The 7,586-nt window shown below is 38.0% G+C and overlaps 1 non-coding gene across 1 annotated transcript; it reads left to right on the top strand.

The window, feature by feature from the left end:
• The first annotated feature begins 5,185 nt into the window (after positions 1-5,185).
• LOC136396096 (small nucleolar RNA SNORA42/SNORA80 family) lies at positions 5,186-5,322 on the top strand. Its single transcript, XR_010749517.1, has one exon. It is a non-coding gene; the product is annotated as a small nucleolar RNA SNORA42/SNORA80 family (small nucleolar RNA).
• Positions 5,323-7,586: the final 2,264 nt, after the last annotated feature.

The raw sequence follows: 7,586 nt of genomic DNA, 5'->3' as shown, positions 1-7,586 counted from the left end.
CTGCTTTCGCTGTGTCCCATAAATTTTGAGTTGTTGTATGCTCATTGTCATTCGTTTCTAGGAATTTTTTTATTTATTCTTTGATCTCATTCTTAATCCATTCATTATTTAACACCCTGCTATTTAGTTTCCATGTGTTTGAGAATTTTTGAGCTTTTCTGCTGTGATTCATTTCTAGTTTCATGCCGTTATGATCGGAGAAAGTGCTTGATATGATTTCAGTCTTCTTAAATTTGTTGAGAGCACTTTTGTGCCCTAACATGTGGTCTATCCTAGAGAATGTACCATGAGCACTTGAAAAGAATGTATATTCTGCTGCTTTAGGGTGAAAGGTTCTGAAGATATCTATTAAATCGAGTTGATCTAGTGTTTCCAATAAGTCTGCTGTTTCGTTATTAATTTTCTTTCTTGAGGACCTATCTAGTGATGTTAGTGGGGTATTGAAATCCCCTACTATTATAGTATTGCTGTTGATCTTGCCCTTTAAATCCATCAAAGTCTGTTTTATATATTTGGGTGCTCCTATATTAGGTGCATAGATATTTATAATAGTTATATCTTCCTGTTGGATTACTCCCTTTATCATTATGTAGTGGCCTTCTTTATTTCTTACTATATCCTTTGTTTTAAAGTCCAATTTGTCTGATATAAGTATTGCTACCCCAGCTTTTTTTCATTTCCGTTTGCATGAAACGTTTTTTTCCATCCTTTTACCTTCAATCTATGTGTGTCTTTTGTTCTAAGGTGTGTCTCTTGTAGACAACATATGTATGGGTCCTGTTTTCTTATCCATGCAGCTACCCTAAGTCTTTTGATTGGATCATTTAATCCATTTACATTTAAGATTATTATTGATATGTAGTTGTTTATTGCCATTTACTTCTTTAAAGCTGTATTTCTTTTTTTTTTTCTGTATTCTTTTCCCACTTTGATCTGTTTACACCAGGCCCTTAATATTTCCTGCAGCATTGGTTTGGTTGTAATGAATTCCTTGAGTTGTTTTTTTGTCTGGGAAGCTTTTTATTTCTCCTTCGATTTTAAACGATAGCCTTGCTGGATAAAGTAGTCTTGGTTGTAGGTTCTTGTTCTGCATTACTTTGAATATTTCTTGCCATTCCCTTCTGGCCTCAAGTGTTTCTGTTGAGAAGTCAGATGTCATCCTTATGGGGGCTCCTTTGTAGGTGATAACTTTTTTTTCTCTTGCAGCTTTTAATATTTTCTCTTTATCGCTTAGCTTTGGTATTTTAATTATGATGTGTCTTGGTGTAGGTTTCTTTGGGTTTCTCTTTAATGGAATCCTCTGTGCTTCTTGGATTTGTGAGAGTTTCTCTTGCATTAATTTAGGGAAGTTTTCAGCTATGATATGATTGAACAAAGTCTCTATCCCTTGTTCTTTTTCTTCTTCTTCAGGAACCCCTATGATGCAGATGTTATTTCTTTTCATGTTGTCACAGAGTCAGTTTCCTCTGACTTTTTGAGTCTTTTTTCTCTTTTCTTCTCTGCTTTCATGCCTTCATTCCGGTTGTCCTCTAACTCACTGATTCAATCCTCTGCTCTATCTATCCTGTTTTTAATTCCTTCCATTGTGGTCTTTATTTCTGATACTGTATTTGTCGTCTCCAACTGATTCTTTTTTATACTTGCTATTTCTTTATTTAGGTTTTCAAACTGCCCCTCCATTGTTGTTCTAAGATCCCTAAGCATCCTTACAATCATTATTTTGAACTCCGCATCTGGAAGTTTGATTATTTCCATATCACTCAGTTTATCTCTCGAAGGTGTCTCTTGTGGTTTCATTTGGATTGTACTCCTTTGTCTTCTCATCTTCTTTTTTTTTGTTTGTTTTATTTGTAGAGTTGGTTGAGTCTAGGCTTGGTGTTGTCTGCCTCCAGTTCTCAGTTGTGTTATTTCTAGGTCTTCTTGGGTTGGTATCAGCTATTATTTGTAATCCACTTTCGGATTTGGGCAGCTTTGAAGTCTTGATTTGTTTGTTTTCTTAACAAGTGATAGTCTTGTTAACTGATCTCAGCAGGGGGCTTCCTTGAAACTGTAACCAGGAATGCTGTGGGTGTAACCTGAGACGCTGAAGGTCTCTTCCACCAACTAATCTCACTGGGGGCAGGGTGTTTTCTCAGCTTCAGTAGGGGGAGGTGTATCTCAGATCTCCATGGAGACCTGAGTTACTGCCCCTCCTCCCCACTTCTTGTTTTCAGCTGTGTCTTGTTGCACTGATTGGAGCTGGATAGATTTCCGGAGATCTCTGATCCGGAAGCACTTCAGCTCTGTTTTGTGAAAGGTTCAGTCCCTCCCCCAGCTATGGCCGCCTCCAGCAGGAATGAGTCAGCTTTTTTATTTTGTTTCTTGCATATCTTAGCTCCTCACAGTCTGTCCCTCTCCCTGTCCTTTCCACTTGGGAGATAAGCTGGTCTTTTCAACCCACCTTGCTCCCTGGTCGCCAGGTAAGTGGCTGTGAGCAGTAGTTTCTGCTCTTTTTCCTCTGTGAAATCCTCTCTGGGCTCTCAGCCTCACCCCCCCCCTTCTGTTCCTGTAAGCAGAGAAGATTCAGGCACTCCTTACCAGGATTATTGTGGCTTCCTCTTTGCTCCTTGGTTTTTGAGAGCTGTTCTTGCAGTTTAGTGTTGGTTTTTCATGCTGATTTTTCCGAAATTGATTTGTATTCCAGTTTGGTGTTGAGAGCTGGGCATCTGGGCGTCAGCCTACTCTGCTGCCATCTTGGAGCTCAAGTGTTTGCTTTTTTATAAGAGCTAGATAAAAACTAATAAAATTTGTTCTGGGTGTTAAGATAGTTGGCTAGATTAAAACATGAGGGTAATATCTTTGAGTATACTCCTAAAAGCTCATGACTAGTAAGATACAGGAAAGGAGCAACAAAGTATCATTTTAATAACCATGCCCAGAGAGAATTACTTGAATATCATGGTTCTCATCTGTCTCCTACCTCTACCTTGATAAACTATTGAAAGAAGGCCTCATGGGAGTTCACTATTAAGATGATTGCTCTGTACTGCTCCCTTGCAGAACCTAGCCCTGCCGAATGATGGAGCTGCATAATTGAATCTTTGAATTGCAAATTTGAGAGCTACAGAGTCCAGGTACTATGATGTAATTTTTTATTATATTAGGATCCTGGGCATCTGTGCAGTGTAAATACAGATTTTCCCCAGTGAGACAGTGAGTGATTTGGTTTGCAGGGATTTTGGAGACAGTAGATCTAGGCTGTGTAGCTGGTGGTCACTATATGCTTGGTATTGGTCTAGCAGCAGCTGCAGCCTCTAGGGATCATCAGGTCATGAGGCCTAGGAAAATGTCCTAATACCAATGTTGATATTCTGTAGCAGGGGTCAGCAAACTGTCAAAGGCAAAATAGTAAACATTTTAGGTTTTTTGTGTCAAGAGGCAAGTCAGGATATTCTATAGGTACTTGTGTAAGTAACCATTAACAATATAAGCATTTCAACATGTATAAAGGTGTATAAACTCTGTATGAACCGTTCTTAGTAGCCAGGACAAAAATAGCAGGTCTGATTTGCTCTACAGGCCTAGTATATTTATTCCTATAGGATTCAAGTATTTTGTGTTGTGTCTACATTATTTCTAGTAATTCAGGCTAGCATCCAAAATATGGCTTGGTCAGATATATTGGAACACCAGTATTCTCAGAGCTCTGTTTATTTAGACTTGTAGTACTCGAGCTGATCAGACAGATTAAAATTTTGATTAGGTTGATTTTTCCCTGCACTAATAAAGACAAAATTGCATCTATTAAACAAAGTCAAGTCATCAACAAATGGCATTTATTGAAACTGTTCTGGAAATGTCAGAAGTCCCACTCGAGACAAAGAATCATTACAGCAAATAGTTTCTGATATTTTACAGTTCTCTGCTTCAGAAAGAACCCGATCTAGCTGAACAAGTTAAATTATTCAGGAAAATACACTATTAATTGAAAAAAATATATAAAAGCATAGTTCAGGGATAAATTTTGTCTTGCAGTTAGAGGCTCTGTAATAATTGCCTGATCAGTACGAAGGCTTTGAGAATTTCTTTTATATAATTTGTAGAAAAACTTCCAACAGATGGGATAAAGGCCTTATCTAGTAATTGAAAGAGTTGTTAACCCCCAAAGGACTAGGTCATTCAGTCAGACAAACCCATTCTTTTGAGGCCCTGCATAATTGCTTCTCTGGATGGTCAATAATCACCAGGCCATGTGGGTGCTTTTAATGTCAGGCTAATTCTGGAAAGAGTTCAGTAAGGTTAGTCAATTTTAATTGGGTTAAATTTTCCACTGTGTATGTATCTCTTTAATTGTCAAAATGTCATCCTTATTGAGAAATAAGGCTGTAGTCATCAGTCTTATCTGCCTTACAGAATTTGAGTTGTTGCCTGCATTGGGTTTGGCACCTACATCGGGTGGTGTTGCTCTTGATGTCCTGAGCAATGATTCCCAATATCAAGATATTTCTCCATTAGTTTTGTTTATGTATGCTCCTTTATGGATGTAGTACATGTCTAGCATTTCTGTTGTGGGTGATATATAACTAGTATTTTAAACTTTAAGTTTTATTTGTATGGCAGAAAGTAATATAAAATTTAGTTATGGACAAGCAGTACAAAAATTTGAAAAGTTTTCAACAGAGAAACTTGAAATTTTTTTACATCCTACATCAGAATTCTGATTTTGAAAAGTAATGAAGAAGTTCTAGTTTACTGAGTTGTTTAGTAAGCATGTTTCAGCATATTAATTTGATTTAAATATATAATTAGCATTTCTTGACAGATTATTTTAGTAAGAGTTTAAGAAACTGATGTAAGGTTAAAGTCCTTTGAAATAATTGCCTCCAAAAATACACGTTTTTATTTATGGAAATAAATGAAAAAGCCTTTCTCAATAATAGTTGACAAGTAATAAATTCGCAGTGTTTTATAACAATGTTCCCTAGGTTAACTGTTATATTGTATCAATTCTTGAGGCACATTTTATTTTTTTCACTTTTTAACCTCTTTGGAATTGGGATACATACATCCTCTCAGGCAGTGATAGCATGTGATGGTATAATTGGAAGTACAGAATTGTATAAAATGATAGTGCTTCTTGAAATATATGGTGTCATAGATTCAATAAAGCAAACAGCTTCTGAATTACTCTGGAAAGAAGTAGCAAGCATGGTAATGGATTTATGGTGGGCCCTTGTCTGTGGGCCTCTCATAGTATACCCATGCCAGAGTAAACTACAGCCTTGAACCATTGCCTAGCTGCCTTACCTGTGGGCTGTGAGCACTGAAGGGGGTTGTACAGTGTAAAAAAAAAAAGTAGCAAGTAGAAACAAATCATAAATAAGAACAGTTATCATTTGGGGATGTAGAACTCAACTAACAATACTCTGAATAAATTCATTCTTAACATCAGTATTCATTGGTGGCCTATATTATAGATTAAGCTAGAAAATTAAATTCTAAAAAAGGTATATTATGCCATCATTGATTTCTAAAAAATTACAGTATGTTCTGGATGACTAAGGATAAAAACATGCAGATATGAAACATGCATTATCTAGTTATTATATTTTTAAAAATGTGTGTGTGTGTGTGTGTGTGTGTAGATTAGCTGTTGTAAATCAGCTGAGTCATTTGAAATCTTAACATGGTGATCACACCTAACATTCAGTGCTTACTATATAGACTGTAGGAACTATGTATTATAAGGCATAAATTACAAAAGAGCCTGAAGAAATGCTAGAATTTATCCAAATTCTAGAAGTCAGGATGAAAAGGCATTCCAGATAGGAAAAATGGCATAAAAAATATTTGAAGTCAGTTACGGGACTGAAGAGTTATAGTGGCAGTAGGATAGGATTTTATGAAATTCAAGACCAATGCTGGAGGCAGTGGTGATGAGGTTGGCTTAATAGACTGGTCCCAAATGGTATAGAAAACTGTGCTAGGATAACGAAAGCCCTAAAGAACCATAGGGGATACTTGAGTTAGGGAAGGACATTGCCTTCATCTTGAGAAAGCCTTCTCAGCCCTGCTGTTCTTGTAGCTATTGCTCTATTTTTTTCAATCACTGCCAGCCCTCAAAAAAAAAAAAAAAAAAAAAAAAAAAAAAAAAAAAAAAAAAAAAAAAAAAGAAGCTATTTCTAACTCTGTGTCCTATGTATTTATTAGTTACTCCTTACATCATGCTGTCCCCCTCCCTAATCCTGTGAGCACTGTTCTCTTAAGTATCTGAACATGGAACCCATTTTACCTTGGAAGCACCATTTTAAGGACTATTCAAAACTCCCACTTGAAAGATGAGAAAACTGAGACCTATACATTTGATTTGACCTGTCTAAGATTATTTAGCTCAATGTGTAAAATCTGGTCCTACAACCAGACCTGCTGACTCTCTCCTGGCTTTCCCCCCACATGCACTAGAGCTCCTTTTCTTGCGCTCACATTGCTGTGGGCCCAGGGCTGTCAAGATCCCACTGAAGTGTAGACATAAGAGTGACCTAATAAGAGCAGTCATTCTGCCACTTCCTGCATCTCCTCATAGCTACAACTTAACATCCAAATTAGAGTTTATTATAGTAATATTGATTATTTTTAAAGTTTGAAGAACTTGAAAAAAATCATTATAAATGTTTTTATAGTGATCCAAATAGGTAGATGTTAAGTAATAGGAAAACCAAGGAATAGAGCTTTCATTTATTTAATGACATAAACCGACGGAAACAGTTGATGTTTTGTGTGATTTGTACTTTTGCTAACTGACTTTTTTTTTTTTTTGTATTTTTCTGAAGCTGGAAACAGGGAGAGACAGTCAGACAGACTCCCGCATGCGCCCGACCGGGATCCACCCCGCACACCCACCAGGGGCGAGGCTCTGCCCACCAGGGGGCGTCGCTCTGCCACGACCAGAGCCACTCTAGCGCCTGGGGCAGAGGCCAAGGAGCCATCCCCAGTGCCCGGGCCATCTTTGCTCCAATGGAGCCTCACTGCGGGAGGGGAAGAGAGAGACAGAGAGGAAAGGGGGGGGTGGAGAAGCAAATGGGCGCTTCTCCTATGTGCCCTGGCCGGGAATCGAACCCTGGTCCCCCGCACGCCAGGCTGACGCTCTACCGCTGAGCCAACCGGCCAGGGCCCTAACTGACTTTTTAATTTAAGTTTTATATTTCACTGACTGTCTTAATAGGAGCTTTGGTTCTAGGTCACCCTATCTAGTCCCTGAATTGGTCATGTACATATTTCCCCTGTGGTGTTGAGCTGGAATGTTAGTGGCTCCTGCCAGCTTAGTCATCATGGCAGAAAACTTTCCTGTTATGTGGGTCACGTGCCTTCCGAGTCCGTTATTTTTTTTTTTTTTTCAGACAAATAAAATGTGCTCACCAGGAGTTCTCTGTTCTTGTTAACAGCATAGTAGGGGAGGTTGGTTTTAGCTGTACCCAAACCATAAAGAGTAGATGTACAAAAAAGTGGTTCCTCAAGATAAAATTTCCCCCAAAAGTGCTATTGCTGGGTAAAAGGTAGTATGGACACTTGGTAAGCAGAACTGGACTGTATTTTGAAAAATGAAGATC

Source organism: Saccopteryx leptura, chromosome 2 (genome assembly GCF_036850995.1).
Source record: "Saccopteryx leptura isolate mSacLep1 chromosome 2, mSacLep1_pri_phased_curated, whole genome shotgun sequence".
Taxonomy (NCBI): Eukaryota; Metazoa; Chordata; class Mammalia; order Chiroptera; family Emballonuridae; genus Saccopteryx; species Saccopteryx leptura.
Note: the sequence above shows the minus strand (reverse complement) of the source record. Positions and strands in the feature narration are given on the sequence as shown.